General features: G+C 34.9%; 1 pseudogene; it reads left to right on the forward strand.

The window, feature by feature from the left end:
• The first annotated feature begins 310 nt into the window (after positions 1-310).
• LOC118151677 (small ribosomal subunit protein eS24 pseudogene) lies at positions 311-800 on the forward strand (annotated as a pseudogene).
• The last annotated feature ends 8,435 nt before the right edge of the window (positions 801-9,235 follow it).

The following is a 9,235-nucleotide window of genomic DNA, read 5'->3' on the forward strand; positions in this document are numbered from 1 at the left end:
CATATTCACTAATTGCATGACGAGTTCAATAAAAGCCCAAACTTCAGCATCATGCAATAAACCCTTGTAACAAAACTGCACATGTACCTCCTTAATCTAAAATTAAAATTAAAAAATATTTCACTGTCCCACGAATTAAGTGCTTTCCATTTTAAATTATTTTTGCTTCTAATTTTCTATAGCAGTTGAGCTACTTTTGATAAGGCATTTCTTTAGTCAAAGATTAATATACCATTTAAGGAGTCCATACACTCCAGTCCAGGAGTAATAAACATTTTAAAAATCTACAAGTTTTGGATAGGCCGCCATCATGAATGACACAGTAACTATCCGCACTAGAAAGTTCATGAATCAACCGACTACTTCAGAGGAAACAAATGGTCATTGATGTCCTTCACCCCTGGAAGGCAACAGTGCCTAAGACAGAAATTCTGGAAAAACTAGCCAAAATGTACAAGACCACACCGGATGTCATCTTTGTATTTGGATTCAGAACTCATTTTGGTGGTGGCAAGACAACTGGCTTTGGCATGATTTATGATTCCCTGGATTATGCAAAGAAAAATAAACCCAGACATAGACTTGCAAGACATGGCCTGTATGAGAAGAAGAAGACCTCAAGAAAGCAAGGAAAGGAACGCAAGAACAGAATGAAGAAAGTCAGGGGGACTGCAAAGGCCAATGTTGGTGCTGGCAAAAAGTGAGCTGGAGATTGGAACACAGCCGAAGGAGTAAAAGGTGCCGCAATGATGTTATCTATGGCCGTTGTGGACTTTTCATGAGAAGCTTATTAATAAACTAAAAACTTTTGTGTGAAAAAAAAATCTACAAGTTTTAAATCCTCACCAGTGTTTAGAAAAAGTGGAAGGTATTATGTAAACAACTCAGAATCTTAAAAAATGGTATACTTATTTAAGTGAATCTGCTTCTTTTCTCTTTGAGTTATTTTTTATACTGGAAGGATAGTGGTTTCTGAAAAGTAAAATGTTTTTTAAAATTAAAAGGAAAATCCATATTTATAAGAGCTTTAAATTCAACTGTACCCCTCTACCTTGCTTTTAATAGTTTATTAATAAACATTTCAGAGAGAAGCTACAACAAAACATGAAATACTCTTTTTATGCATATATTATTTTTATTCTTGAGCATATATTAGGCATACCTAAGTATGCACAGTGCTATATAGAATGAATAAAAGCTAGAGTGATGATTAGGCTATATTCTGGTGCTGAATTTCTAGTGGATTCCCAGTAAATATATGTGAGTCAGCCTCTTATTTTTCTACTGATGTTTAAAGGGAGGTCGATAATGTTCAAGCAAGGATTGTGGAAGAAAACCTTAAGTTTGTTGTGGAGAATGTCCTGTGTTACAATTCACAGTTTTATGGCATAACCGTCTTCATTCGAAAAGCATTAAAATTGGCATACCAGACTCTAAATTAACAACTCCAAATAACCTCATAAAACTTTTGATTTTGGTTCTTTTCCCCATAAAAGCACAGCCCACTTGGTTAATATGAAGGATTAAAAGCTTCTGCAGTAGTGGAACGCAATGCAACACCACGTTCTTTTGCAACATTGGGTTTCATATGGTCTTTGTGATAGAATCATTTCAGGTCTGGTAATCAATCACTTGGCAAATTTGAACTATGTGTCTTTGAGCATCTTATTTAAACTCTAATAATCATTAGCATATTAAAACTAATTTCTTTTGCATTAAGAAGTGATAACTCTTAAAATGCAACAATTAGTTCATATACTACATGTGGTGGTATACTGCAGATTAGACATTCTCCAGATATTTTCTCAATGTTAGAAAAATATTTCTCTAACAGAAGTTAGTCCTTAGAGACAGGATAGTTCACCCGATGAGTGACCTGTTGTGAATTCCTTCACTTCTGACAAAATCAACCACTTTTTGCTCTCACTTTATTTTTTCTTCTCAAGCTTTTTAATGAAGATACAATTTACAAGCAATGGACTCATTAATTTTAAGTGTAATTTTAATGACTTTAGACATAGTATAAGCCCATGAAACCAACACCATAGTAAACACCTTAATAGATCTAATAGTTTTACCATGCTAAGAAGTTTGCTCATATGACATGTAATAATTCACTCCCATATCTGACTTTGATTTGATACCTGTCACTATATTTGACATTTTACTTTTCTATAGTTTTATATAAATCATTTATTATGCATGCTTTTTTGGCTCAATATAATTTTGTCAAAAATGTATCCATAGGTTTGCATTTATAAGTAGTTTCTTCCCTTTGTGCTGAATATTTTTCCATTTTAAGAATAAACATAATTTATTGATTGACCTGTAGATGGGAATTTTGGTAGTTTTCAGTTTTTTGTTCTTATAAATAAAGCTGCTGTGAATATTTATGTATGTCTTTGATAGGATATATATTTTCATTTTTCTTGAATGAATACCTAAGAGTGGAATTTCTGGGTCTTACAGTAAATACATGTTTAATTTCTTAAGCTGCCAAACTATTTTCCTAAGTGATCCTGACATTACTTGCAATTCATGAGAATTGCTACACATCCTCAATAACACTTGGTATGGCTCAATGTTTTTAATTTTTAATGTGTGTGAAGTGATATCTTGTGGTTTCACTTTGCACATCCCTGATTAATGATGATGTGAATATTTTAATGTGACTATTAAACATCTTAATTTGTGAACATTATGCTCTTTTTCAATGGGCCATTTATCTTCTTGTATATATTTTTATTATTCTTGAGTTGCTATCTGGAAGTGGCATTGCTAACTTGTAAGGTACTTCTATGTTTCACTTTTTGAGAAATTGCCAAACTTGTTTCCAAAGTAACTGCGTTTTTCTTCATTCCCAATAGCAAAGTATGAAGTTTTCTGTTTCTCTACATCTTCACTAATATTTGTCATTCTCTACCTTATTTATTATAGCCATCTTGGTGGGTATAAAATAGTATCTTATTAAGGTTTTAATTATAATTTTCCTACAGACAATATGTTCAGCATCTTTCCGTGTGTTTATTGGCCATGGTATATATTCATTGGTAGAATGTCTATTGATTTTTGTCCCTCTTTATTGTGTTGTTTCCTTATTGAGTTGAATTGTGCTTGCAGATTTGCAAATTCTGGGTACAAGTATTTTATGAGATATGAGTTTTAATTATCTTTTCATTTTCTTTATCATGTCTTTGAAGTACAAAACACATCTGAATTTTGATGAGGCCCAATTTTTTAATGTTTTTTCTTTTTTGGATCATGCTTTTGGTGTCTGAGCTAAAATGGCTTTGTATAGCCCTAGCTCTCAAAATTTTTATTCTGTGTTTTCTTTTAAATGCTCTATTGTTTAGCTATTATATTTGAGCCTATGATCTATTTTAAGTCGTGTGTGTGTGTGTGTGTCTGCATGGTGTAAAGTAAGAGTCTAAGTTAATCTTTCTGTGTGTATATATTGAATTTCTTCTGTGCCATTTGCTGAACACATTCTGTTTCCCATAATAAATTGTCCTGGCAGCTTTGCCAATAATTAATTGAGTAAACAAATAAAACTTAGTTTTGTACTTTTCATTTTTGTCTATTATTTATATACCACCTTAATGCTAGTATTATACTGTTTTGATAACTGTAGCTTTATGGTAAGTATTGAAGTTGGAAAGTAAAAGTATTTTTACATTGTTCATAATTTTAAAAATTGTTTTGGCAATTTGATGTGCTTTGTACTTCCATATACATTTTTTATCTGCCTGTCAGTAACTGTAAAAAAAAAAAAACTCACACACACTCTGGAATTTACTGATATTTCCATAGGGTTGCAATGAATTAGTAGATTGATTTAGGAAAAAGTGTCATCTTAATCAAATTGAGTCTTGCAACCACTTAAATGTAAAATTTGTTTCCATTTATTTAGAATTTCTCGATTTACCTCAGCAAGTGTTATTATTATCAGAATCTAAGCCTTATACATTTTTTGTTAAATTTATTCCTAAGTATGCTTATTCTTTTTGGTGATGTTTTGAATTAAATTGTATTATGATTTCAGTTTTGGATTGCTATTGGTCATAAATCGAAGTGCATTGATTTTGTGTCTTGTTATCTTGCCCTTTTATTAATTCTAATATTTTCTTTTATGTGTGTGTGCCTGTATTCTTACGATTTTATATACATATATATATATATATATATATATATATATATATATCATTATGTTATCGGTTAATATACATTTTTTTTAAATAATGTGGGTGCCTTTTTTCTTGCCCGATTGCTCAGTCTAGAACTTTCAATACTATGTTGAATAGAACAGATGATAGTGGACATCTTTGCCTTGTTCCTGATCTTAGTAGGGAAGCATTCAATCTTTTATTAGTATGTATAATAATCATTATATATTTTTCATTGATGCTCCCATTCAGATGTAGAAAACTTTTATCTATTCCATATTTGTTGAGAAATTTTATGACAAACGAGGTACAGCTGTGTAATAGTGCATATCTGTAATTCCAGCTACTCAGGAGGTTGAAATGGGAGAATTTGAGGTGGGAGAACTGCTTGAGCCCAAGAGTTCAAGACCAGCCTATTAATCACAGTGAGCCTTTTCAGAAAAAAGTTAGATCATTATGGGTGTTGGACATCGTTAAATATGTCCTTTACCTATTAATCAGTTTATGTAATTTACTTTTATTGTTGTATAACTGATGATTTATATGCTTAATCACCTTAATTAACTTTGGGATGATAAACATTGCACCCCTGGAATAAATTCCACCTGTGTTTGTTATTGGTAAATAGTGCTTTTAATATATTGCTGAATTTGATTTGCAAATCCAAACCAAATTTTGTGGATGAAATTGCAGATGTTGATTCGTAGTTTACTTATGATGTTTTTATGTAGCTTTGGTACTGGTTATATACTAGTCTCATAGAATGAGTTGGAAAATATAATGTCTTTTTATGTTTTATGATGTATTAGTTTTATTTTTCTTTAAATGTTTAATAAAATTTATAATTGAAACCATCTGGATCTGGGCTTTACTTCATAAAAAAATTTAATTATATGTTCAATTTATATACTATAGATTTACTCAGATTTTATATTTCTTCTTGGGTCAGCTTTAGTAATCTGTGGCTTATTAGGAAATTAATCATTTCATCTAAGTTCCTGATTTTTTTGGCAGAATGTTTTGCTTAATATTTTATTGTAATGCATATAAATGCTATTTATCATTATTAGCACTGAGTGGGCCCACTAATTTTTGCTGTTTTCTGTTTTCTACCAAATTAAAATTCATTCTAATACTTATTATTCCCTCTATTCTGTTTGTCATCAGCTTGGTTGCTCTTATCTTTCTACATTTTAAAAGTGAATTCTTAAATTATCTATTTCAGATTTTTCTTCTTTTCAAATATAGACATTTAAATCTATAACTTTTCTCTGAGCACCAATTTAGTGGCTTCCCATAAATATTGGTATGTTATATTTCTAATTCTTTTTTTCCTTTTTTTTTTTAACTTTGAAGTTCAGGAATACATGTACAGGATGTGTAGGTTTGTTACATAGGTACACATGTGTAATGGTGTTTGTTGTAGAGATTATTTCATCATATAGGTATTACATCTGGTATCCATTAGTTATTTTTCCTGCTTCTCTCCCTCCTCTTACCTTCCACCCTCCAAGAGATCCCAGTGTGTATTGTTCTCCTCTATGTGTCCATGTGTTTTCATCATTTGGCTCCCATGTATAAGTGAGAACATGGGGCATTTGGTTTACTGTTTCTGTGTTAGTTTGCTAAGTATAGTGGCCTCCAGCTCCATCTATATCCCTGCAGTGGACATGATCTCATTCTTTTTTATGGTTGCATGATATTCTATGGTGTAAATGTACCACATTTTCTTCATTCAGTCTGTAATTGATGAACATTTGGGTTGATTCTCTGTCTTTGATATTGTGACTAGTGCTGCAATGGACATACATGTGCATGTGTTTTTATAATAGAATGCCTTATATTCCTTTAGATATGTACTCAATAATAGATTTCTGGGTCAAATGGTAGTTCTGCATTTATCCAGCATCTGTAAGGAACTTAAAAAAATTTACAAGAGAAAAAAAAACATTAAAAAGTGCACAAAGAACATGAACACATGAACAGACACACTTCTCAAAAGAAGACATACATGTGGCCAACAATCATATGAAAAAAAAAAGTTCAACATCATTGATCATTAGAGAAATGCAATCAAAACCACAATGAGATACAAATTCACACAAGTCAGAATAAATGTTATTTAAAAATCATAAAATAACAGATGCTGGTTGTAAGATTTATTTATTGCCGAGGTTAAATGAGGAAACTGAGGCAAGCCTAAGAAAGTGAGAAGTTAATTTATTCAGCTCCCAGGCGACCTTCAGTGGTCCAAGGTGGGGCCAGAGAAGTCGTGCCCGGCTGTTCAGGGCATGAGGTTTTATGGGGAGGGCAGGCAATTGATTGGCTACTGGGGAAACAAAGAGAAGGCATTTCTATTGGCTGTTGAGGAGCAGAAAGTACATGGAGTTAAAGTAGAAAGTACATGACACTAGCTGCCATTGGTAGGCAGAGGGGACCTTGGGTAGGTTGGCCTTGATTGACTACTGGGGAAACAAAGAGAAGGCATTCCTATTGGCTGTTGGGGAGCAGGAAGTACATGGAGTTAAAGTAGGAAGTACATGAAACTAGTTGTCATTGCTAAGTGGGTGGGACCTTGGGTACGCGGGCCTGCCGGGCGTACGTGGCAGGCTGTTGCTGGGCAGGGTATGGTGGGGCTTCTTTAAAAAATTTTTGATTGCTGCATAATATTCCATGGTGTATATGTGCCACATTTGTCCAATCCAGTCTATTATCAATGGGCATTTGGGTTGATTCCAGGTCTTTGCTATTGTAAACAGTGCTGCAATGAACATTCGTGTACATGTGTCCTTATAGTAGAACGATTTATAGTCTTTTGGATATATACCCAGTAATGGGATTGCTGGGTCAAATGGAATTTCTATTTCTAAGGCCTTGAGGAATCGCCACAGTGTCTTCCACAATGGTTGAACTAATTTACACTCCCACCAACAGTGTAAAAGTGTTCCCTTTTCTCCACATCCTCTCCAGCATCTGTTGTCTCCAGATTTTTTAATGATCGCCATTCTAACTGGCGTGAGATGGTATCTCAATGTGGTTTTGATTTGCATCTCTCTGATGACCAGTGACGATGAGCATTTTTTCATATGATTGTTGGCCTCATATATGTCTTCTTTCGTAAAGTATCTGTTCATATCCTTTGCCCACTTTTGAATGGGCTTGTTTGTTTTTTTCCTGTAAATCTGCTTGAGTTGTTTGTAAATTCTGGATATCAGCCCTTTGTCAGATGGGTAGACTGCGAAAATTTTTTCCCATTCTGTTGGTTGCCGATCCACTCTAGTGACTGTTTCTTTTGCCGTGCAGAAGCTGTGGAGTTTGATTAGGTCCCATTTGTCTATTTTGGCTTTTGTTGCCAATGCTCTTGGTGTTTTGTTCATGAAGTCCTTGCCTACTCCTATGTCCTGGATAGTTTTGCCTAGATTTCCTTCTAGGGTTTTTATGGTGCCAGGTCTTATGTTTAAGTCTTTAATCCATCTGGAGTTAATTTTAGTGTAAGGTGTCAGGAAGGGGTCCAGTTTCTGCTTTCTGCACATGGCTAGCCAGTTTTCCCAACACCATTTGTTAAACATGGAATCCTTGCCCCATTGCTTGTTTTTGTCAGGTTTATCAAAGATTGTATAGTTGTATGTATGTTGTGTTGCCTCCGGTGCCTCTGTTTTGTTCCATTGGTCTATATCTCTGTTTTGGTACCAGTACCATGCTGTTTTGATTACTGTAGCCTTGTAGTATAGTTTGAAATCCGGTAGTGTGATGCCCCCCGCTGTGTTCTTTTTGCTTAGAATTGACTTGGCTATGCGGGCTCTCTTTTGGTTCCATATGAAGTTCATGGTGGTTTTTTCCAGTTCTGTGAAGAAAGTCAATGGTAGCTTGATGGGGATAGCGTTGATTCTGTAAATTACTTTGGGCAGCAAACTGACACAAGAACAGAAAATGAAACACCGCATATTCTCACTCATAGGTGGGTGATGAAAAATGAGAACACATGGACACAGAAAGGGGAGTACTAAACACTGGGGTCTATTGGGGGGAAAAGGGGAGGGCCAGTGGGAGGGGGAGGTGGGGAGGGATAGCCTGGGGAGAAATGCCAAATGTGGGTGAAGGGGAGAAGAAAAGCAAAGCACACTGCCATGTGTGTACATACGCAACTATCTTGCATGCTCTGCTCATGTACCCCAAAACCTATAATCCAATAAAAAATTAAAAAAAAAAAAAAAATTTTCTGGGCTGGGCGCAGTGGCTCACGCCTGTAATCCCAGCACTTTGGGAGGCTGAGGCGGGTGGATCACGAGGTCAAGAGATTGACACCATACTGGTCAGCATGGTGAAACCCCGTCTCTACTAAAAATACAAAAAATTAGCTGGGCACTGTGGTGCATGCCTATAATCCCAGCTGCTCAGGAGGCTGAGGCAGGAGAATTGTCTGAACCCAGGAGGAGGAGGTTGAGGTGAGCCGAGATCACGCCATTGCACTCCAGCCTGGGTAAACAAGAGCAAAAAAAAAAAAAAAAAAAAATTCTGTCTAAAAAAAAAAAAATTTTTCTGCAGGGTTTTTTAACAGTCAGCTGGAGGTTGGATGCATAATTTAGTGCTGAGCGTGGGCTTGGGCATGGTATGCAGAGGCGGGTGTGGGGAAGCTATGTGGGGAAGCCAGATAATGAGCTAGCGTGATGACGCAGTTATCAGGCACGGAGAGTGATAAATGTGACCATCTGACTCCCACCAAGGCAATTGGCCTTACACTGGTGAGGCTGTGGAGAAAAAGTAATGCATTTATACTATTTGTGGGAGTGTAGGTTAGTTCAACTATTGTGGAAGACAGCGTGGCAATTCTTCAGAGACCTCCAAAAAATTTTTATGATTTTTAAAGTAACTTTTTTTTGACTTGTGGATATTTAGGCATGTTTAAATTTCTAAATGTTAAAATATTAATATAAAGTTTAAAATTGTTTAATTTTAAAGATTTGTTCATTTCCCAGATTTCCTTCTGTTGGTGATTTTCAATTTAACTCCATCATGGTTGGAAAACATGTATTCCATGCTTTCAGTCTTGTTAAATTTGTGTTTACTAGTTT

This window comes from Callithrix jacchus, chromosome 1 (genome assembly GCF_049354715.1).
Source record: "Callithrix jacchus isolate 240 chromosome 1, calJac240_pri, whole genome shotgun sequence".
NCBI classification, from domain to species: Eukaryota; Metazoa; Chordata; class Mammalia; order Primates; family Cebidae; genus Callithrix; species Callithrix jacchus.